We start from the raw sequence: 23,992 nt of genomic DNA, 5'->3' as shown, positions 1-23,992 counted from the left end.
GGCTGCCCTAGGGTGGATCCAGAAAGAGGGAAGCATATCACTGCAATTAGGCCAATTATCTGACCCAGGTTGCTTAACCCCAAAGACTCCCTCAGTGCTCTCATTCTCTTCTCATCTCTCGCTCAGTCCACACACAACTGCTACCATAACTTTCTGCAGTCTTTTTATCACCCTCCAATTCAGAAGGCACAATGGGTCTCTATTGTTCTACAAAACTTAGAGCCAAAATGCAGCATAACATATTACAGTTTGATGGAGAAAAAAAAACAGAGCTGAAAGAAGGAAAGGCAGAGTTTCTATATAAGACAACATAAAGGTGAGCCAGGCACAGTAGCTCACATCTGTAATCCCAGCACTTTGGGAGGGCAAGGCAGGCAGATCACAAGTTCAGGAGTTCAAGACCAGCCTGGCCAACCTAGTGAAACTGCGTGTCTACTAAAAATACAAAAAATTAGCCTGGCATGGTGGCGAGTGCCTGCAATCCCAGCTACTTGGAAGGCTGAGGCAGGAGAATTGCTTAAACCCAGGAGGTGGAGGTTGCAGTGAGCCGAGATCACACCACTGCACTGCAGCCTGGGTAACAGAGTGAGACTCTGAGAAAGAGATATAGCAAGAGAGAAAGAAAGAAAGAGAGATAGAAAGAAAGAGAGAAAGAAAGAGAGATAGAAAGAAAGAAAGAAAGAGAGAGAGAGAGAGAGAGAGAAAAAGAAAGAAGAAAAAGAAAGAAAGAAAGATAGATAGATAGAAAGAAAGAAGAAAAAGAAAGAAAGAGAAGGGAAGGGAGGAAGGAAGGAAGGAAGAAGGAAAGAAAGAAAGAAAGAGAGAGAGAGAAAGAAAGAAAGAAAGAAAGAAAGAAAGAAAGAAAGAAAGAAAGGAAAAGAAAGAAAGAAAGAAAGGAAAAGAAAGAAAGAAAGAAGGCAATAGTGGCTTGGCTCAGGTCCAACCTCCTAGCTTGACAGTGTATTTCTGGGTCCCTTCTTGGCTTGGCTTTGAACATCCAAGGGGATGGGATTGTGGTGTCACTAACTCTGAGGAGAAAGGAGTTATTACAGAGGAGTGGCAAAGGTCAGAGGGACTTTCTGTAGTCATGAACTAGGTCTCAGGCTCAGTATGTGGTGCAGGAGCACTGGCCACTGCTGGTGGTGGTCTGCACAATCCTGGCTAAGGAGGATGGGGATGAACTACCAAGTCTGGGATTATGATCCATGGAGAGACTTGTGCTTCTGAACTAGACATCCTTCCCAATAGCAGTGGAGTTGATACCCCCTTGGAGACCCTGGGTACCTCTGTTGCTCCAGTCGCCACTGCTGGAGCTGCTACTATCCCCCATACTAATGTTTTTGCTGCTAGAAGTGTGGTTGACCACAGCTGCATGAGAATGGACTGCTCAGTCACAGTCTGTCTTCCTAAATGCCCATTGCATGCCAATCCCTGTCTGAGAAATGAGTGGTCAAGGAAAGCCACAGAGGAAAGACTTGTGAAAAGACACTACAAAAAAAGACCAAAAAAAAAGAGAGAGAGAGAGAGAGACAATGCTCCTATGGGCCTTCCCTGTCTGAGGGAGGCCCAGGACATACACTGGATGGAACATCAGATAAATCCTACCTAAATATGACTTATGTGCCTCTCCCTTGTGCCCCTGCCTTTGTGTTACTCTAGGGAAAAGGCTGTAGAAGACAATTCTAGGGTTTAAAAGCTAATACAAAGCCATGAGAAATCATCTAAAATGATAGAAAAGAAGTGCACAGCATACTCACAGATACACACCAGATGCTGGCACTCCCCAGACATCCTATTCAGGAACAAAATAAATATCACAGAAAGGTTATGGTGAAATTACCCAGGTGGGACAAGCTCTTTTTGGAATTAGCCCCTGAGATGCCAGGATACAATGGTATGAGCTCCACCATCAGCGATTGAGTTTAGACATGAGAAGGGACTTCCCTGAGATTCTAGGATGGGGAATGCAAAGAATAGAAATGTAATATGTCTCTGGATACATGGCTCTGCCATTACCTTGGCCTCAGTTACTGCATGGGCAAAACTGGGATAACATGGCTCTTCAGCAGTGTGTGTGATGAGTAAATCAAGATGGGTAGAGTGCCCCGCACATTCCCCTTTCCATATCAGAAGTGACACAGCTCCTATTTGCATCATCCTTCTGGGCTCATGGACACCACCCGCATCCAGTAGCAGGTGTCTTTTTTTTTGAGATGGGGCCTTTCTCTGTCACCCAGGCTGGAATGCAGTGGTGCAATCACGCCTCCCTACAGCCTCACACTCCTGAGCTCAAGTGATCCTCCTCCCTCAGCCTCTCGAGTAGCTGGTACTACAGGCACATACCACCATGCCTGGCTAATTTTGTATTATTTTTTGTAAAGATGGGGTCTCATTATGTTGTCCAGGTTGTTCTGGAGTTCCTGGCCTCAAGTGATCCTGCCCCAGCCTTCCAAAGCACTAAGATTACAGGTGTGAGCCACCACACCTAGCTCGCCGGGTATCTTTTCCAGAGCACTGCACAGACTCCAACTGTCCGATGTTAACATTAACAAAGAAGGGAAGGTGGGGAAGAGTGACTGGTTCTGAGGAAAATGGAAACTCCAGTTTAAAGTATAGGGACAGCAGGCTGTTAGGACTACCTGGTACTCATCTTTGTATTCTCCACCACACCAGGATTCACTGACATTTGCCTTTCGGTGCACTATATGCCTATTAGGAGGCAGGCTCTTAGTGTTCTGCTCTAGCAAATATTATAAAAGTTGTATCTCTGAGCCCAAAGAGAGAGTACTGAGCAGTACAGTCCACTTCATCGAGCACTTGTTGAGCCCTTCCTTTGTCCCCTGCCACTGTGTTAGAGCCTCCGTATACCAAGGGGAAGGAAATGCAGAGACAAAAATCACTGTAACACAGTATAGCTAACCAAAGGACCACATAATCCTGTGAAATTGGTTTCTCAAGTTGGGTTCTGTGCCTTGACCAGAGAGGGCCTACGCTGCTGCACTCCTCGCCCTCCAGCATCTTCTGGTAGGTGGCAGTCTCCACATCCAGCCCAGCTTGATGTTCAGCAGCTCTTGGTAGTCACACGGAAGATGAGCCTGGTCCTCCCTGGCCTGCTGCAGGGCCTCTCTGAGCTCTGCCAACTTGGCCTGGGCATCCTTGAGGGTCAGCATCGCCCCCTGCACCATGCTGCTCAGTGTCAGCAATTGCCACCTCCAGGTTAGCATTCCGAAGCAGGAGGAGGAAGTGCACTGTGTCCCTGGATCCAACTGCGTATGTAGCAGGTGAACACAGGTCTCCATCTTTCCCGTTAGTGAAAATCTTTAATCTGTGTGCTATGTGGCTGGTGATGCTAACTTCTGCTCATAGCATTCACATCCATATAAAATAAACCACACTGGGAAACTCCAATGATTGTCGAGCCTTTACCCAGAGATAGTGGTCACCTGCTTCCCACCTCTTGGGAAGGAATAATCCATGTTCTGAGATCCCAGAAACTCAATGCCACATAGTTTATGAAGTTTTGGGGACCATGTCTACCAGATTGAGAGAAGATCATTCTGCCTTTAAGTTGATGGATGTAAGTTAAAGCAGCGTAAAGTCCTTGTTCTATGTGGTACCACTTGGCAAGCCCAGTTGCAAAAGGTCCCAATCAGGAGTCTGAAAACCTGCCCTACCTGCTAGGTCCAGGTGGCCCCTCTGGCATCCCAGGACACCACTTTCATCAGAGCCATAATCCTGGGCTTTGAGGAGCTGCCCCCACCTGCTTGTTGATGTTCTCAATCTCTGCCTGCAGCCTGTGGATCATCCTGCTGAGCTCCGCAATCTCATTTTTGGTGCTCCTCAAGTCATCATCATGTCTTCTGGCTGTGGTCTACAACTCCCCAAGCTACAGCTGGGTGAACAGAGAGGGCAGGTAGGGAAAGATTATCCCTGACCCTGAAACGTGTATGAAAAGGGCAATAGAATCAATCCAGAAAGTCCTAATTCACATAAAGCCCACCAGGCACATAGAGTGGAAAGAATCACTTAACTGAAACTCACAGCTGCCCTTAAAGATATCGGGTAGTCGAATTAAAAGCACTATAAAGACTCTGCAAGTTTATGGGGCTGGGCACAGTGGCTCACACCTGTAATTCCAGATACTTGGGAGACCAGGGCGGGTAGATCACTTGAGGTCAAAAGTTCAAGACCAGCCTAGCCAATATGGTGAAATGCTGTCTCTACTAAAAACACAAAAATTATCTGGGCATACAGGTGCAAGCCTATAATACCAGCTACTCAGGAGGCTGAGGCAGGAGAATCACTTGAAGCTAGGAGGCAGAGAGGTTGCAGTGAGCCGAGATTGTGCCACTGCAGTCCAGCCTGGGCAACAGAGTGAGTGAGACTCCATCTCAAAAAAAAAAAAAAAAAAGATTCTGCAAGTTATGGAAATTTGTGAAAGAAATTTCAATAGGTTTCCTAGTGAATAAAATATGTATTCTCTGGGATGGTGCCAGAAGGGCTGGAGGTAAAGTTCAGAAGCCCTGGAAAAGGCTGGTGGGGTCCAGATTGATCCAATGATCCTTATTTACCTTGGTCTGGTACAGGGTCTGGGCCTTGGCCTTGCTCTTCTAAGCCATCTCCTCATACTAGGCCTTGACCTTGGCAATGATGCTGTTGAGGTCCAGGTGCCAGTTATTGTCCACAGACAGGACCACAGACATATCACTGGATTGCGACAGGCCTGGTTATACTCCTACAAGCACACAGGGGCACACCACTTGGCGGTTGTAACCATCTCTCTAGGATGCCCTGAACCGACCATCCATTGGCTCAGGAATGTTATGAGGTCGAAAAAACTAAATCTGTTTTTATTGCCCAGCCAGCCCATGCAGGTGACTCTGGATGTTTCCCAGGCGGCCAAACTGAAGGAGTTTCAGCTGGCACACGGGTTCCTGCCAACCGAGCATTTAAAAATAAGCAGCAGGGGAAGCTAGGGAACAGAGTGTGTCCCTCAAGACGACCAACTCTCATCAGTTCCAGTTGGTCCACACCGGCAGAAGCGATTTTGGAGTTTGCTTTGATGAGAAAAATGCTTTCCCTGAGTAGTCCCTGCGGTATTTCTCCAACTCTGTGACTGAAACGCTGTCTGCTTTTCTCTAACGGTGACAGGAAGTCAAGGGGAAACCGTGAGATTCAAAGGTTTGAAGTACTTCCTCGCGTACTGCTAAAGGAGTCGACCACACCAAAATGAGTCTACATGATGCTAGTGGGGGACATAAGAGATCAAGAGATAGACGAAGGTCAAGTGACAGATCACGAGATTCATCTCATGAAAGAACAGAGTCTCAACTCACTCCTTGTATTAGAAATGTGACTTCTCCAACACGACAGCACCATGTTGAACAAGAAAAAGATTGCAGTTCCTCTCGTCCAAGCAGTCTGCATCCTCAAAAAGCATCCCCAATTGGTTCCCTTAGCAGTGCTGGGAACAGCAGCAGAAACAGTAGTCAGTCAAGTTCAGGTGGTAGCTGTAAGACATCTGGGGAGATGGAAATGCAAAAGAAGGAGCTCAGAATATAAGAATGTCAGAACGAGTGACACTAATAGTGGATAACACTAGATTTGTTGTAGACCCATCCATTTTTACTGCACAGCCAAATACAATGTTGGGCAAGATGTTTGGATGTGGCCGAGAACATAACTTTACACGACCCAGTAAGAAAGAAGAGTATGAGGTGACAGAGGGGATTGGTTCCACTGTGTTTTGAGCTATTCCGGATTACTATAAAACAGGAATAATCCATTGTCCTGATGGCATATCTATTCCTGAAGTGAGAGAAGCATGTGACTGTCTTTGTATCTCTTTTGAATATAGTACTGTTAAATGTAGAGATCTCAGTGCCCTAATGCATGAGTTATCAAATGATGGTGCTCATAGACAATTTGAATTTTATCTGGAAGAAATGATCCTCCCTCTCATGGTAGCTAGTTCCCAGAGTGGGGAACGGGAATGTCATATAGTGGTGCTTACAGATGATGATGTCGTTGATTGGGATGAAGAATATCCACCACAGATGGATATTCACAAATTATTTATAGCACAAGAATATTCACAAATTATTTATAGCACAAAATTATATGGATTTTTCAAGTACATTGAAAACAGAGATGTGGCCAAGTCAGTTTTGAAGGAGAGGGGTCTTAAGAAGATTAGATTGGGAATAGAAGGTTATCCTACCTACAAAGAAAAAGTAAAGAAAAGGCCTGGAGGCCACCCAGAAGTTATCTACAACTATGTCCAAAGACCCTTTATTTGAATGTCCTGGGAGAAGGAAGAAGGAAAGAGTCGGCATGTAGACTTTCAGTGTGTAAAGAGTAAATCTATCACCAACCTTGCAGCAGCTGTGGCAGACATTCCCCAGGACCAGCTGGTAGTCATGCACCCAACTCCACAAGTGGATGAGCTGGATATTCTCCCTATCCATCTGCCTTCTGGCAACGGTGGCCTCGATCCTGATGCACAGAATCCAATGCTGTAATGCTGATGTTCCTTGAAACCATAACATGCTACTCTTCACAGTGACGTTGTACTCTCCTCATTCTGCAATGCAAAGCCACTCTTCTTCACTGAGATGCACATAACAATGCTTAGAATGTTGCAGTGTAGGCTTTTTCAAGACCAAAGGTAGCTGAATGGTTTTTTTAAATGAGTACAACTCTAGCATTTTGAAGTTCCGGTTATATAAATGTATTTGTTTACCAGTAGGTTTGTGAAATTTGTTCTTTGTATGGCAGACGGTCCTTTTTCACACATCTAGGTCTTTTCAAAAGTGGTGGAAATTGGCAGCTGGGGTACTTTCAGTTTGGATTGATATTCATCACACCCCAGATAAAATGCAGAGTATTATATAGTTGCACTTTATAGATGGTGGTTAAATGGAAATGTTCAAGCCATTTTATAGTTGTGATGCACAATATAATTTAAGTGCTTCTGTCAAGGTATTCCTCCAGTAAAATTTGTATAGTTTGCTGCCCTTGATGAGCAAAAAGTATTTATCTTGGACTTACCCGAATGATCTGGATGAGATTTAATCCCCATATCTTATCAGTTCAGTTATCTCCAGGGCTGTTTCACCCTTTAGAGTGAGTCATATGCAGGGAGTGTGAATGTCAGCGGTGGTTTATTATCCAGTCTGCCTTACCCTTAATCTGTTCACAGATATTTATTTACTTATGCTTTTTTTTCTTAAGAGTTACGGGATAGGAAAATGAAGTGTTTGCTCTTCATTTACTAAATGATTATAAACTTCAATTTTTCTTCAAAATAAAATTCCATTGTTTTAATGTTTCTGACCAAATTTATAACCACCTTGAAAAAAAAAAGAAAAAAGAGAAAACTAAATCTTAGTGAAGAGAAAGGAAAGTAACAAGAGACAGTAACCCAGAGAAGCCAGGCAGCAGAAAATCATCCAGCAGACAATAAAGGGTTACCCATAACTCTTCTCTTGGCCACTCTTCATATATTCCCCTTGGGATGCTGTGGACATAGGGATTCTAAAAGCCTGAACTGCCGATGCTAGGTACCCTGAGCCTTGGGAAGGACAAAAAGGAGGAAGTAAGCAATATGGGGAAGGGGGCTGTAAAATTGAAGAAATGATGGAAGAATATGGATCGTGATGGGAAACACTTTGCAAATGTTTCCTGAAAATAGATTTCACAAAGGAAGCAGAATCCCCAGAATCAAGCAAGACTTGACACCCTACATGTGGCTTCAATCCTAGAAGAAATAATAAAGGTCCTCACAGCTTCACAGGGGCTCTCAGACTGGCCAGACTCTCCGTTTTGATTTCCAAGTCCACTTTGGTCATGTAAGAAAGATCCACCTCCTAAAGATAATCAGCCTTATTTGCTTCAATATTACTCTCATTTGATAACATCAGCAGCATGTTTACATGGTTACAGGAGCAAAAATCACAAAAAAAAAAAAAAAAAAAAAAACAGACAGTACCCTTGCAGTAGAGAAAGAGGTTTGACAATTGAGCTCAATATTACAGAAGGCACGTTATTATTAATTTCTATAACCTGGATGATTATAATTGTAATTATCTACAGTTCAATAGTGAACTGGTGTAATGAAGGGCTCAAAGCAGTTTGGCAACTGGCGAGCAAAACACACTTTGGAGGGATGTTAACTCCGGAAAGAAAACCCTGGGGCAGAGGCTCAGCATTGAGACTGGCACTGTCCTAGGTTTTGGCCATCAGCAACAGCAACACTTGGAATTCCTGTTCTGGAGAAAGTGTTATCCAGCCTCACAGCCCTGAGAAGGCACCACCATTCCTCACTTTCCTGGCTCCATCTCCTCTCTTCATAGCTCCACTGCCCTGCTCACCTTCTTCAGAACCATGAAGTCATTATCAGCCTCTGAGTACTTGTGAAATTCATCCTCACACCTACCAGGAAGAAAAGAAATAAGGCTCAGGTGGCAGCAGAGCCAAGGTTATATGCACAGATGTACAGAGAAAGGTGTGTATCCCAGGAGTTGGAAGCTCAGCTGGGGTAGGGTTGATGGTGAATATTCTCTGGATAACATGCCAGTGGGTGGCATGGGTTATTAGAACGGTAGGATTTTTTTTTCTTTGAGACGGAGTCTTGCTCTGTCACCAGGCTGGAGTGCAGTGGCACGATCTTGGCTCACTGCAACCTCCACCTCCCAGGTTCAAGCGATTCCCCTGCCTCAGCCTCCCAAGTAGCTGGGACTACAGGCGCATACCACCACGCCCAGCTAATTTTTTGTATTTTAGTGGAGATGGGGTTTCACCATGTTGGCCAGGATGGTCTTGATCTCCTGACCTCATGATCCGCCTGCCTCGGCCTCCCAAAGTACTAGGATTACAGGCGTGAGCCATCGCAGCTGGCCGAATGGTAGGATCTTTAAGAGCACAATGGTACCCCATTTCCAACACTCCCAGACACTGAAACTAGAAGGAGATAAAACATGTAATGGAACTGGCACACAGCCCTTGCTGTCCCTGGGTGGCACATTCATATAGGTCTCTGGATTCTCCGCTGCTGGAGATCACCCAAGTCCTCATGAGCCAGGGCCAATGCTCAATCCCAAGGCCATCTTCCCCTTGAATCTGCCCCCAAAGATCCCAGCTCCATCTGTGTCCTGAGTGTGCATCCTGCCCTCAACATCAGATCAGGAACAGGGCTCCTTCCTGTCTTGGCCCCCGCTTGAAGCTCCCTCACCACCCAAGACAAACACATTTTCTAACTGGTCCTCTGCTTGGTTATACATTGGAACCACCTGGAACTCAATAAAAGCTACCAAAGCCTGGCTCCCATGCCCAGAAATCCTGATTTAATGGGTTACAAGTGCAAATTTGTAAAGCTCCCAAAGTGATCTAGTAAACAGCAAAATGTGCAATCCATTTTTGCTGAATGATGGAGTGCCTGAATATCTGTCCCTGTTTACTGGGGAGCAACTAAGATGCCCATCTCTGAGACATACGTCTCATTCTCCTTGGCACCAACACAAAATATCAACAGAGGGCAGACCCCCCTTTCATCAGTGCCCTTTCCAGACACCTCATCTTGTGGCCTACAGACTCAGAGGTCATGAGAACACACAGGAACTCTCCAGTTGGAAAACCCACACACCACCTGACCTGCAACATGGTCACCCCAGTGACTGTCCCCCAGGCACCTCCATCACTTACCTCCTCTTGTACTCCTCCACGAGTGCCTGCATGGTGCCCAGCTCCCCACCCAGCAGGCTCTGTTCCATCAGTATCTTGTCCAGGTAGGCTTGGAGGCAGCCAATGTAGGACTCCAAGAAGGGCTGCAGGTCATTGGCACTAGCCTTGGCCGTCTACTGCAGAAGACACCACTTGGTCTCCAGAGCCTTGTTCTGCTGCTCCAGGAACCGCACCTGTGATCAACCATGTTGGAGAGGGTCATGGTCTGCCCAGTCCCCAGCTCAGAAGCAGATCTGCCCCCCAAACCCAGGCCTCCCATGCCAAGGCCCCAAAGGCTCTCAGGACCATAGGCTCTCCCCCACCTCAGACACTCACCTTGTCGACAAAGGAAGCAAATTTGCTGAGGGTCTTCCTTGGTCTTCATCTTCTCAATCTAGGGGCCAATCCCCACATTCAGGGGCTGCAGGGAGCTCTGGTTGATGGTCACCTCCTAGATGCCAAAGAGAAAGGCCCCCAAACCCCCAAAGCCCCAGGCTCCACCAGGAGCTCCTCCAAAGTTGCCAGGTCTCCTCCAATACTGAAGGAGATTCCTCTAAAGCCACTTCTTGTGCCCTTTCCTTCTGCCCCACACAGGCTTCCCCCAAAGACACCTCAGCACCCCCGTGCCCTGCCCTAGCCTGGATGGCACCTCCAGCCACCCTCAGTGAGATCTTCTTGCTCCCCCCAAGGCTGTACAGACTACTGCGGCCAAAGGAGTCCCCTAACATGACACTGGCCTCAGTGGCACTGCTTTCCCCAGGGTATGAGGCCAACTGGAACCTGGTGGAACTGCCATGGCTCTGGCCAGACACAAGGAAGGCAGAGTGGCTGCTGGAGACCCAGGCAGCCTGGGGGGCCCTGCTGGACTACTGGCTCATCATTTTCTCTGGATGCAGGAAATGTCCTTATTCAGAAGCCTCAGAGGAAAGGCACAGGGAGAAGGGTGGCCCCTTTTATAGGTCCAGTGGATTGATTTATTCGTTTGACAGTTTCCTGGGTTTCATTATCTGGCTGAAACTAATCCCCATAGCAACTTCCTGTACTGTAATCCTGAAATCTCCATTTCAGGTCTTTCCTATAATTAGTCCTGCATAGACTTCCTGCAGGAACAAACCCAGGCCCTCCCTTGCTAAGTGAGCTTTGTTCCTGCCAGACATGGCCCAGCCCCAACCCCAGCACCCTGGGCACTGGCTTCTCAGGAGTCAGCAGGTCCAATTAGGTGAGTTGGTGGCTTTTTCATTCCACCTTAACCCTGGGCATCCACTCCTGTCATTCTGCTGTCTGCCTCTCAGAATGAACAAGGCTCACCCAGGAATCTGGAAAGAGTTGAGAGGATCAAATGAAAGGGTAGATTCCTCCTAATTTTAGCACCTCCAAGTCTCACACCATGTGTGTCCATGGAACTCCCCAGAGAGTTTGTCCCTAGGTCTGCAACACAACCAGCACTCTCACTATTCTAGCCAGGGAGAGGGGGATTCAGCCAGAATATCCCAGGCTAAGCCAGGGGTCTGAATGAATGGACTGGATACTTGAAGGCATTCATTCATCTGAGACTGAGCAATGCTCACCATTCTGGTGACCAAGAGAGTTCCTAACATCCCCTCTGTCTGCCTGTGGCTCCCTGGGTGGTTCTGTTGATCCTGTTTTTCAGCCTGCTGCCCAGGGAGCCTCATGTCACTCGTCTCACATCCCGTGCCCAGTCTCTTCTACTTTCAAACACGCCCCGTTAGTCCCCTTTTCAGGCCCCTATGTATTCTGCTGCCTGCATTCCCTTCCTGCCTCTCCCCTGCAGGGAGGGCTGCCCCCTTGTCCACCTGACAACAGATGCCATGATGACAGGATCCTCTCTGCCTGGTTCTCCAGGGCTCCCCATTGCCTAGCACAGTGCCTGGCCCATGGTAGGCTCCCAGATTTTGTGGGATCAGCAACTATTCGGTTCCTCCTGCTTATAGCATTGTCCTCTGTGTGGGTAGTTGTGTGTCCCGCCTCCACTGTCATGCTGGAGAAGAAAAGTCTTGGCCCTCCAGACACCCTTCTACCCAATCATCTCCTGCCCCAAACCCAGGACAGGAGCCTGTATGCATGAACTTAAGATGGGGTTTTGAGATACAGACTAACTAAATCAGCTGCCACTTGTAGGAATGGCTGCCCTCTCTGCTAAACATGCCCACCTGTGTACCAAGCCCATGTTAAGCACATGGGAAATGCAGCCAAATCATCCAACTGGAGGGAAAAGAGACCCAGCTGATTGGAAGGTCTTGAATCTCACCTCACACCCTCACATTTTCTCAGCCCCTAGAAGCCCCTAACATCCCAGCTTGGATGTTTGTCTTGGCAGCCTGACACCCTCAGGGGCCTGGGTAGAGGCTGAAGATTATCCTCAAAATAAACAAAAGAGAGGCAATTTTATTAAGAATTCTAACTGGGGGTAACAGCAACAGTCATCCTGGCTATAAGGAGAGAGGATCTGAATCCAGTGGTTTCTGGTGAGCACAGGCCAAGAAAAAAGTTACGCTACAGTAGCGGGGGTGCTAGAAGGCCTTCCCTGCAGAGAGGCCAGAGAGCTGGGCACTCCAAGCTGCCGTGCCATTGCCTCTGGAAGGAAGAGAAGTTTTGACTGGGTGTCAGGGGTAGGTTCACTGCCAACTGACCCTGTGCACGAGGATAAACAACTTGATGACCGAGAACCTTCTAGTTACTGTTTATTAAAATTAAAATTAAAATAAAGATCATGCTCAGGTTGCCCTGGAGGCTGCAGTTCTTTCCACCTCTGATAGGTGCTTATACCAGGCTTAGAACAGACACATTCTTTGGCACCACCACATCAACAGGAATCTAATGTTGTCCTTGCCTCTGTAGGCAGCACCACAGGAGTAGGTCATGGGATGGCAAGTCAGCTCTCAAAGATTTTGGGAAGGGCACTCATTGCAAGACACACAAGACAACATGGGAGCTAAAGTTTAAGCAAACCCAGTTCTGTTCCATTTATTGAATAGCTTCTTGATCATATAACAAGAAGTTTACAGGAAGGAGGAAATGTGTTCTGTTAATACCCAGAAAGCAAACAGCCTGACACTCTCACCCAGAGCATGAGGCAGACACGGATGGGACCAGAAACAGCCACGTGACTATTGCAGTTGCAGGAGGGGATTGAAATGGGAACTGTGGAGGGCGGTTAGTCAAGGAAGACTTCCCAGAGAAGGTATCTTGAGGTGAGCTGATGGAGAGGATAAAGAGTATCCCATGTTGCAGGCGTAAAGAGACTTGCAGAAACCCGTCTGTGCAGCAAATATTACAGCTTCATTTGAAGCAAGATCATCAAAGGCTGCTGAAGGCTACAAAGCAGAGCATGGTATATCCACGAATGCAGGGATATGTACCAGCCTGACCCATTGAGTGGGAAGAATTTATGCTGTTTCTGACAGCCTGGCAAACTGCAGTGGGTCACAAGTTTGGATGTGGCTCACTGCTCCCCAAAGATCACCCAGAGTCTCTAGTCTCTCTTTGCTCCCATCCACCCCTGCCAACATGATCTTATGCAAGTACCATTTTCAAAATGTCACTCTCCTACCCAAAAGTTGACTAGCCTGCCTCTTCTAGCAGAACGATCTCCTCTTTTGACCTTAAATGCCCTCCCCTTTCCCTTTTTCTTTCCTCCATCCTGATTACACCACTTTAATGTTAAAACTCTGTCATTCCATCCAAGCCAATCTTCTTGCTATCATTTGGTAAGAAGTTGAACAAATTACCTCCACGGTTTCTTCCCCCTGTTGGGTTCTGGAATACCATGCATCTCCTCCCCCCCACCACCATCGTCCTTGCTAAGTTCCACCTCTGAGAGGGTGACCCACTCAGCAGCCTGGCCATGGAATCCCTGGGTCTTCTCAATTCCAGTCACCTTCTCCTTCACTCCACCTCAACCACACACTCCATGCCTGCAGCCTGGACCATCACCAAGAACTGCTGCCTCCTAGAAGCTTAATTCCCAAGCCCCACTTTCTGGCCATAACTTTCCATCTCCCAGGGCTCTCCCACCTAACTCTCATTACATCTGCTCTTCACTCATGTAAATAATCTCATTGTCTTAACCCCTTCATTTTTTCCAAGGCTGTTAGCTCTCTCCTAGTTTCCTTTCCTGCTCTTCTCACATTAAGCATTATTCATTCATTCAACAAATACTTTCTGAGCATCTACTATATGCTAGGCATTGACCAGGTGGTGGAAAGTGGTGAACAAAATTGATGCTATCTCATTCCTCATAGAAGGAACAGACTGGACTTCACCACCTGGACGACCTTCTCACCAGCCTCATCAATTCCCCTATTCCCCTATCTTTCAACCATCAGCCTAACAAAGTCCCTTCTCAAGGCCATGACTACAACTTCCTTCCCCCACCTGCTGCAGGCACTGAGCTCTGCTAAGGGAGACCACCCAAGCCTAACTTCCTACTTTACCAAGAACACTGAAGCCATCAGGAGTGATCCCCTCAGCATCCCTTCCGTGCCTTGACTCCTGCCTGCCTCCACACCCACCTGATTTTCCTTTTTCCTGTACAAGACTTCAAGTGTATCCCCACCCATCTCCTCTAATTCTTTGCTCCATCAGTTACCCTCCTCCCTCTCCTGCCCCTCCTCTCAACCTCTCCTCTCATACCCAAGTCTTTCCCATCCTTACAGTACCTCTTGTCACCCCATGGCACCTTCTTGCTATCATTCTGTCTCTCTTCCCCTTCTCAACTAAATGTCTCAAGAGGATAACCCCATTTTGTCCACTTACCTGTCTCTGATCAGCTCCTAAACCCATGAAATCTAGTTCTGTATACAACCCTGACATCATGGACACCACATTCCTAAGAATGCCTTTCTCCATGACTTCCTAAAAGCCAAACCCGATAGACAACCTTCAGTCTTCATGCCACCAGATCTCTCTACTGCAGCTGAAATGTGGTATATGCATAAGCCATTCTTTGCAGTATCATCACATCAGTAACTTGCACGTTTTTTAAATCCCTACATTCCTTAAAAGTGTGTATTAATAGGTTTCCAGCTTCATTCTGGCACAACTTGGCAACTTCCTTGTGGATGTGGTGGATAACCCATGGGCAGGTCCAGTTTGTCAAGAACGTGAACACAGTGCTCCTTGATGAAATGAATCTAAAACCAGGAGATTCTAAAGCTCCTAGAGTGGCAATGAGCCACTGGAGAGCAGGTATAGAGAAGTTGTGGTGTCATTACTATCTTGTTCTAGAAAGGCAGTGCTGACCTTACATTGAGTGGTGTGGAGGCAGGCCAGCTGCAGAAACTGAGGACTGAGGAGATTCAACATTAGATTGAGGAAAGTCCCCTCTTCTCCAGATCTCAGGGCTCAGGATAGTGACAGTCTAACACAAAACCACCAGACCACCATGTCAGTTGTGTGTATTGTGTCATATATAAGAGTTCCAGGCCAAGGATATGAAAGGGAGTGAAAATCTAGCCCATACTCTAGTCACCGAGCTGTGTGCTCTGCCATGGACTATGTCCACCCAGAAGAACACAAACATATGTTACTTTACACAAGTGCTATCCTTTGCTAAGACATGCAACCATGAAGCTGTCTGCACAGAATGAACATCTATTTCTAATTCACAAAAAGACCTGAGAGGTCCAGAAGACTTCTGAACACCAGTTTAACATCATGAGTTTCAGCATGAGAAGAATCTAGTGCTAGAAAACCTTCACTTGTGCCTCACTGGTCTTCAGGTCAGTTAAGTCATGTTGTGGTGAAACCCCATGAGTCAAATCCTGGCTCCCCACCTCCTAGTTACATTACTTCGGGTAAGTTGTTTAACCCACTATGCCTTGAATTCCACCTATCAGATGAAAATTTGCTGTGAGGATTAAATTATTTTAGAAAATGTCCTGGTACATAACAAGCACTCAGTGCACATTAGCTTTTAACTAATAGTGTCATCCTTATGTACAATGACAGAAAATCTTCTCTGGACCATCAACCACACAACACACCCTCTCATCAGCGGGGTCTTTGTTCTCCAAAGTTTGAATGTGGGTGCTGTTGCCACATTTGTTCAGTGCTTTCCTGTTTCAAAAAGGCAAGTGAGTACAAGGGTGTGTGTGTCTATGTGTGTGGGAGGTAAGGCAAGGGTTACAGTCAGAAGGCTCAGGGCATCAGCCATGTGTGCAGAGGGAAACTGAGCAGATTGATTCAGCCCTATATTAAAAACCATGCCAATTCTAACTAAACCATTTCAGCTTTGATTTTACAAAGCTGAAAATAAACTAAAAATGCCTCAAGTCCTAGGTTTTCTCTGTACTTCTATTACAAAGCATTATTGTTGGCCAGCTAAGACCCTGCATCTTAATTGCCAGTTTTGCAGGACAAAACATGCATGAAATAAATTTATGGGAATTCAAATGTGGACTATTTGGCCTTGACTGTGAGTAACCCCAGCTTTAATAAGGCAGAACGCCTGGCTTGAAACAACCAAATAATTAGTCTAAACAGTGGGAGTGAGAAAGGAGCTCTAATACATACATTTTGTTAATTGCTCTCCCCTGTTGCCAGCAAAGGTGAATTGGAAGAGGTCAGCCAGAGCCCCCTGGAGGCAAGGAGGACAGTTAGGAGTTTGTCTCTGTCAGCCAGGGATGAGTTAGCAAGAGCCATTACTTCAGTGAACTGGGACACCAGAGTTGGACCTCAGAAATTCAGCCAGTGGGAGAAAGAACATCTGGAATAGACAGAGAAGGCAGGAGGGGGCCTGGGAAGCCTGGCCTAAGTAGCAGCAATCCCTACCCCAGCCCTAGCTTGGCTTTCCTGAATGTCCCAAGCAAGCATTTACCACTGATCAAATGGCAGCATGCCAGAGAAGCCCACCCCCTCCAGAATCTCTGCAGAATGTTCTCATGAGTTCTATATGTGTGGTGGGCTGCCCACCATCCCTGGGCCTTCACCTCCAGCGTCTTCAAGGATCCCAGGGTCTTCTCCATGCTCCCAGGGCACCAGCTTTTACCAAAAAACAAGGCAACCTCCCCATCCAAATCGCAGTCAACCAGCCAACTGACCAGCTCCCTCTGGCCCTGTCTCAGTTCAAATTCCCAAAAACAGACTCAGATGAAGATTTGTGTACAGGGAGTTTATTGGAGAGTACTCTTAGGATCAATATGTAAGGAAGTGAATGAAGCAGGATTGGGGATTGGGGAAAAGTTAAACTGCTATGTAGTTGGGTTGGCTGCAACAAAGGTCTCAGCAAATCCCACCAAGCACTAGACCTGCCAATGGGGAGAGATCATAGCCTAGGGCAAGGCTTTCCTGGGAAGGCACTCTGCTAAGAGCAATCAGGAGCCACAGCAGCTGGGGAAGTGAGTGCTAGGTTCTCAAAAGGGTGAGAGCCCACCACCCATCCACTACAGACCCCACATCCCTAGGGGGCTGATCCTGCTTCTGTTTCTCTCCCAGCCTTGCCTCACTCTGTCTTCTCATCTACTACCACAGACATAATTTTGGAGGTGGCCTCTCCCCACAACTTGGCCCCACTTCCCTGCAATCCTGTAAGACCCTCTGCTGTCCCTCCTGCTAAGCTAGGTTATCAGGGGAACCACCCCACATAATTCAATGTAGGTTCTTTTCTATTTTCCCTAAGTGTAGCCTGGTCTGAGAAATAAAGGGAAAGAGTACAAAAGAGAGAAATTTTAAAGCTGGGTGTCCGGGGGAGACATCACATGTTGGCAGGTTCCATGATGCCCCCCAGGCCACAAAACCAGCAAGTTTTTATTAGTGATTTTCAAAGGGGAGGGAGTATACGAATAGGGTGTAGGTTACAGAGATCACATGCTTCACAAGGCAATAAAATATCACAAGGCAAATGGGGGCAGAGCAAGATCACAGGACCAGGGCAAAATTAAAATTGCTAATGAAGTTTTGGGCACATATTGTCATTGATAACATCTTATCAGGAGACAAGGTTTGAGAGCAGACAACTGGCCTGACTAAAATTTACTAGGCAGGAATTTCCTCGTCCTAATAGGCCTGGGAGCGCTACGGGAGACCGGGGCTTATTTCATCCCTTATCTACAACTGTATAAGACAGACATTCCCAGAGCGGCCATTTTAGAGACCTCCCCCTAGGAACACATTCTCTTTCTCAGGGCTGCTCCTTGCTGAGAAAAAGAATTCAGCAATATTTCTCCTACTCACTTTTGTAAGAAGAGAAATATGGCTCTGTTCCGCCCAGCTCTCAGGCAGTCAGACCTAATGGTTATCTCCCTTGTTCCCTGAACATCTCTGTTATCCTGTTCTTTTTGCAAGGTGCCCAGATTTCATATTGTTTAAACACACATGCTTTACGAACAATTTGTTCAGTTAACACAATTATCACAGGGTCCTGAGACAACATACATCCTCAGTTTACAAAGATGACGGTATTAGGAGATTAAAGACAGGCATAGGAAATCACAAGAGTATTGATTAGGGAAGTGATAAATGTCCATGAAATCTTCACAATTTTATGCTCAGAGATTGCAGTAAAGACAGGCGTAAGAAATTATAAAAGTATTAATTTGGGGAACTAATAAATGTCCATGAAATAGTCACAATTTATGTTCTTCTGCCATGGCTTCAGTCAGTCCCTCCATTTGGGGTCCCTGACTTCCCACAACACTAGGTTCTGTCTTTGTCACCCCACCCCAGCTATTCTCAGCATCCCCAACAGGGCACTGATTCTGGCACAATTGTGAATGGTTGCTGGATTCTTGAGTGACTAAGGTGCTGTTGGAGTCCTTGCCTCAGGCAAGCAAGAAGACAGGAGCAGCAGCTTCTTCCCAATGTGGAACCACAGAATGGGACTAGGATATATGTAGAACTGGCTTCTAGGTGAGTTGCCAGGAGCTATGGTGGTACAAGGATCAGGCTCGCCTGAAGAAGGTGGACTAGACAACACCAGGGCCCCTGGCAAAGAAAAGCAAGACAGGGTGGAGACTGAAAGCTCAGATTGTAGAGGACAGTCAGTGGGCCCCCTTTAGGGAATTTTCTCCAGTCCTGTCAACACTCAGCATATGATATTAGCATAAAATCCTCTCCATTCATGTCATCCTTCCCCAGTAGGTTCTGCTTTGGCTTTGTCTCTTTAGGGGGATCCAGATCTAAATAGACCATCCAGACATAGTGTAAACAATGCAATGTGCCCTGGACAGCTTCTGCTAAAATTGGGATTAAAAGAAATCATTATCTTTTTCTGCTCAAAATGTTGATAGGTCCTTTGATTTCAGACCTACCACTAGGCTGATCATACAGTAGGTAGCCAATAAAATGTGTCTTTCTTTCATCCAGTCATGATAGCATGGCAACAGTTAGATGAAATATTTATCTGCATTTATAAGACACTGTTTATAATATCTTTTACAAACAAATGGCTAGTTTTGTTAATCTACAAAGAGTATGTACAGATTATTTAGAAAAACAAAATGATCACCCAAAGAGAAAATGGACTGAATAAGTGAAGAGACAATTCACAGAAAATGAAAGCTAAATAGCGAATAAACATATTTGTAATGCTCAACCTCATTAGCAATCAAATAATGAAAATAAAACAGAAAACTGTCAAAAAAAAAAAACTAAAAAAATACCACACAGTGTTCGGAAGACTGTGGAGAAATAGGAAGTCTTATACGTTACTTACAAAAACATGAATTGGTACAGTCTTTCTGGAGAGCGGCCTGACCATATAAATCAAAAATTTTAAGTGGCCTTGCAATTCCAATAACTTCTAAAAAGTTACCTTAAAGAATGAATAGGACCAGTGTCCAGAGAAGTGTGTGTTCATTGCAGCAACATTTATTACAGTGGAAAAAGTAGAAATAAACATATATGTAAAAAGGTGCTACATCTATACAATGGAATATTATGCAGTTATTAAGAAAGACAACTTGGCCATGAGGGTAACAGGTGGCAGGGCATGGCACCTACAGCTCAGTAACCGGGGGGGCAGGGTGCAGGGAAGGGGAGGGATGCACAGGCACAGACTCTGTGGGTCTCAGGCTGATGGGAGGCTGCTTGCAGCAGCAGAAGTGACGGAAGACCTGGAGGAAGAGAGCTTTGCATTACCCGTCTCTTCCATGTCTGAAGCCAAATTCGATACTGTGGTTGGTTCTATTGAGGCCATCATCATGGATCCCGAGTTCCAGTACTGCAGAGAAATTTCATGGACAAATACTACCAGGACAAATTTTCCTGAAACACCTTCTTGTATTCAGTAACCCTACTGCCCCTGCCAAAGTAGACACACCTCTCTCAGGAACTTCTGAGGGTCAGACTACTCTGTGACAAGAGATTGTGTCAAGCAATCCACCTGGAAGACCCCTTTTCTCATCACACATGTTCCTGTGTCAACAACGTGGAAAATAACACCATCATAAACCCTCCCTGTCCCAGATACCACAGGCAGGCTTTGCACTAAACTTTCGTGTGCTCACAGCTCTTTCACTTGGGTAAGATTTGTAGTCCATCAACCCTAGGGATCCACCTGGGCAGGTATTTTACTTTTTGGGAGTATTTATCTAGGATGTCATTCAAACCAACTGCCCCTGACTTGAGATTTCTGAAGCTCCTATTTTCTGCCCACTATTATGAGAAAACTAGAGCCAGTCTTGGCCAAAAGAAGCAACTGAAAAACAGGTCGTTGACTAAAAGCTACATGGGAAAAATCAATTCCTAGGTGTGGGTTTGCAGTTCTTTTATCACTGTCTTCTGCTAGTCCTGATATAGTCCCACAGTTTCTAGAGAAGCCTTTATTTTTTTAAGCATCATTGTTGAAAAAATATTTTTGTAGATGAATACTCAAGCAGTAGATCTAATACAGTAGATCTGATTTTAGAATTTCTGATTAGCCCCTTAATTGTAGTGCTATGATGGCAAAAAATGTTTTCTTTATTGAAATTCCTATTTTACTGGACATCAATGGATATGTGCTATGTGCTGGAAATCAACTAAAAGGTATCTTTTACTTATACCATGTTAAGTGTGTTTGTACAGACTTACTTAAAATACTTTCCATATAAATCAGTCTGTTAGGTTTTTGGCTGGGGTGGGGGTGAGTTTGCTAAAATGTGATTCTTCAAGCTCTGTAATTCCAACTCTATCCTTCTTCCTTTCAAAATATTTCTTGCAAAAAAATAATGTTCCACTTGTCTAGTTCAGCCTGAGTAAGAGGAAGTAGCAAAAGGCTTCAGAGGTACCAAAGGTCATCTGTCTGGCTTCCTGTTAGTAAAATGTTTGGTAGGACATTACTGACTAGAAAACATGTATGTCACACCTCTAGAAAGAAGAAAAACACATAATTGTTTATAGTTCCTAATGTGTACCTTTGATTTTGTTTTTTAAGTAAAAATAAGAATCTGCACTGAAAAAGAAAATTATGATCTCCATCTACATTTGCTGTTGTGGAAAGATGCTATTTGGTAAATTTCTTATCTGCTAGATTATAAATTCTGTGAGGGCAGAAACTATATGTGTTCTCCCCTGTATCCTTGGGCCTGGCACAGTAGCTAGAAAATGGTAGGCATTCAGTCTATTAATAATTGTTGAATAACTAAATGGATAAATTCCACAGTACATTAGGTGAAAAATCAAGTTAAAAAGCAGAATGTATTGTTAAGACCCATTGTAAAATATTCTATATATTTCTATGAATATGTGTGTAAGCATGCACATGCATGAATGTAGGAAAATGTCAGGATGGTAGAATCATAGATGATCTTCTTCTAATTTGCTAAAACTTTATGCATTTTTTGCTATAAATGTGTGTTGCTTTTATAATTTGGTAAAAGATATCTAGAAGGAGAGGGAGAAGAGTAAAGGATAAAGAATAAAAGATGGAAAACAACAAAGTAGTTGCCACTAGGAGACAGACTGTTTAACTCTAAAGACAACTGGTAGGATTTCAAGTATCAATTCCAAAGGGCTCCTGTCACCCTTTTGACCATTCCACACAGGTAAATATCTACTCTACTTACCCTGGCTGCCTTCAGATGCAAAGAGCTGCCCCAGTTCTGCCTTCAGATGGGCGATGGGTTGAGGGATTCTGCAAGGCTGAGGCAGCCCAAGATTGCCAGTCTCCCACAGTCTTAAAAATGTTCTATTCTCCCCAGCCCCTATCCTGGCCTCAGACATGATGCCTTCACCCTGGAGCTTCACCATGTGCTCCATTGGCACATGATTTAGTGCCACTGTGTCAAGAACATGGAAGATGATACTAGTCCTGAAGTTCTCCTGGGATTTGGTCTGGATAGCTGAGCCCTGACCCCTTGCCCTTCCTCCATATTGCCCAGAGTCTCTTTCCTTCCCAGGCCTGCTCCAGGCTTCTTCTACAATGTGCCTTTCTAAATAGGCCCCTTCCTTTAATTCTAGGTATCCTTAAGTCTTTCACTACCTTCCTTGGTAGCCCCCTCCACCATTCCTCCTCACAAGAGTTCAAAAGAGGGTCCTAGGCCCTCACTGTAAACTTTTCACTCTGTCCTACCTTGGAGTGTGACCTATCTCATCTTCCATTCAGGCTAAGGGGATGCGGGGCCCACTCTCCTTATTCATCTCTATTCATCCTTTCAATTGACCACCAAACTTTCACTCAGTTCCCCACCTGCTATGCAGGGCCCTGAGATTGGTACCCAGGACCCAGCTATCAATACACATGGAGCAGATGGATAAAGAGACTGAAGCAGATGTCTCTAAACCCTGCTGCTTCTGTCTTATGAGAAGTTGTGTTGACTCAAGACAGTCAGCCTCTTCCCATTAAGTTAAGCAACACATGGAGCAGAGCTCCCAGGGTGTTTTCCTGTGGGGAGTTAGGGAGACAACCGATTATGTTTCTTGCAGCGTCTCTAAAAGGCCAGTAAGAGCAGCAATTCAGAACTGCCTGCCCCTGCTCAAAGTACCCAGAGCTAGGCCAACGGAAAGCGGAAAGGGCACTACCTCCGGCTTGTAAGCCGTGAAAAGATGGGCAAGGATTTATTGATCACTCAGGTATAGGAACTTTAAAATGCCCTCTTCTCCAATTCTTGAGGCCAGGGCTACTGTCCTTTAGAGATTAGATGGGCTGAGCTAAGGCTCAGAAATATGGAGACCAGGCCCTGGCACTCCCCTTGGACATCAGACAAACGTACAGATGCCCTCTTGTTATTCCATCCCTGACCTGACTTATGGGCAGTAACACATGGTCTACAGTGACTTACAAACTAGAATTTTGCCACGATTAATGGCATGCAGAGGGCATTGGTTGAGGGGCAGGGTGGGGAAAAATCACAGATCCTAAATGTCATCTCCCTGAGGCCCCCAATTTTCCTGGTTTCTCTCAGTGCCTGTCTCATTACCCCTGTGCCCCCTGGGTTTGGGTTTCAGCTTTCTGAGAATGGCTGGTAAATGCTGGTGTGAGGGCAGGCACACATTCATCCCTGTTCCTAATTTTACATCCATCTGGAGTGAGTTTTACTAGTTTAACACTCCCACCCACTCTCTTACCTGATCAATGAGTTTGGAAGGAAGAGTTGAGTTTGCAGAGCAATGCCCCTCCATCTCTTAGGATCTGGCTGTCCACAGTAAGATTATATTCTGCTCTCTTGTTCTCTCCCTCGACTATGAGGGATCTGATCCCATAGGGAAGGCCACAGTGGCCCTAGGCTGCCCCTGCCCAGGTGGAAAATCTGACCTAATCCTGAGGTCCTTTGATAAGAGAAACCCTTTCCATCCGAGGTAAAAAGACACATGCTCCAGTATCTGCTTTGTTGGTAATAAAGGCAATATTGACCCTCCATCTGCTCATTCATTTGTCTTATTTTTTAATTGGCTCAGAACCTATGCAAGGAAAAGAAGATGTTATGTATTGACCCCTTCAGATTCCAAGAGCTGTGTTTGCAGAAAGAGGATTGCTTCTGTGTCTGGCTGGGATGGGGGTGGAACAAAGGAACTGAAGTCCCAGTGGAATCTGTTTCCTTGATGAACTGCAGAACCCACTTCTTCCAAGACTGAATTGCAGAGGCCTGCTCAGAGGCTGGAGGAAGGATGGGATGACTTTCTTGGGAGTGGGGAAGGTCTCCCCTAAACAACATACTCCTGGGCAGACCTATCACGGGAACCTAACCAAATAGGTGGAGAAGCCAAGACTATTCAGTGGCCTTTATACCCACTTTTAAATTCCTGGAAGACCATCACCCCCACCTAATTTCTCATCACTTTTGGGTCATGATCTATTCTGTGACTCCTGGAATAAAAGACCAACACCAGAATG

At 45.7% G+C, this 23,992-nt stretch overlaps 1 pseudogene; it reads left to right on the top strand.

The window, feature by feature from the left end:
• The first annotated feature begins 5,195 nt into the window (after positions 1-5,195).
• On the top strand, positions 5,196-6,592 carry LOC101138035 (BTB/POZ domain-containing protein 10-like; annotated as a pseudogene).
• The last annotated feature ends 17,400 nt before the right edge of the window (positions 6,593-23,992 follow it).

This window comes from Gorilla gorilla, chromosome 10 (genome assembly GCF_029281585.2).
Source record: "Gorilla gorilla gorilla isolate KB3781 chromosome 10, NHGRI_mGorGor1-v2.1_pri, whole genome shotgun sequence".
NCBI lineage: Eukaryota > Metazoa > Chordata > Mammalia > Primates > Hominidae > Gorilla > Gorilla gorilla.
The sequence above is the reverse complement of the archived record's forward strand: the minus strand, read 5'-3'. Positions and strand labels throughout refer to the sequence as shown.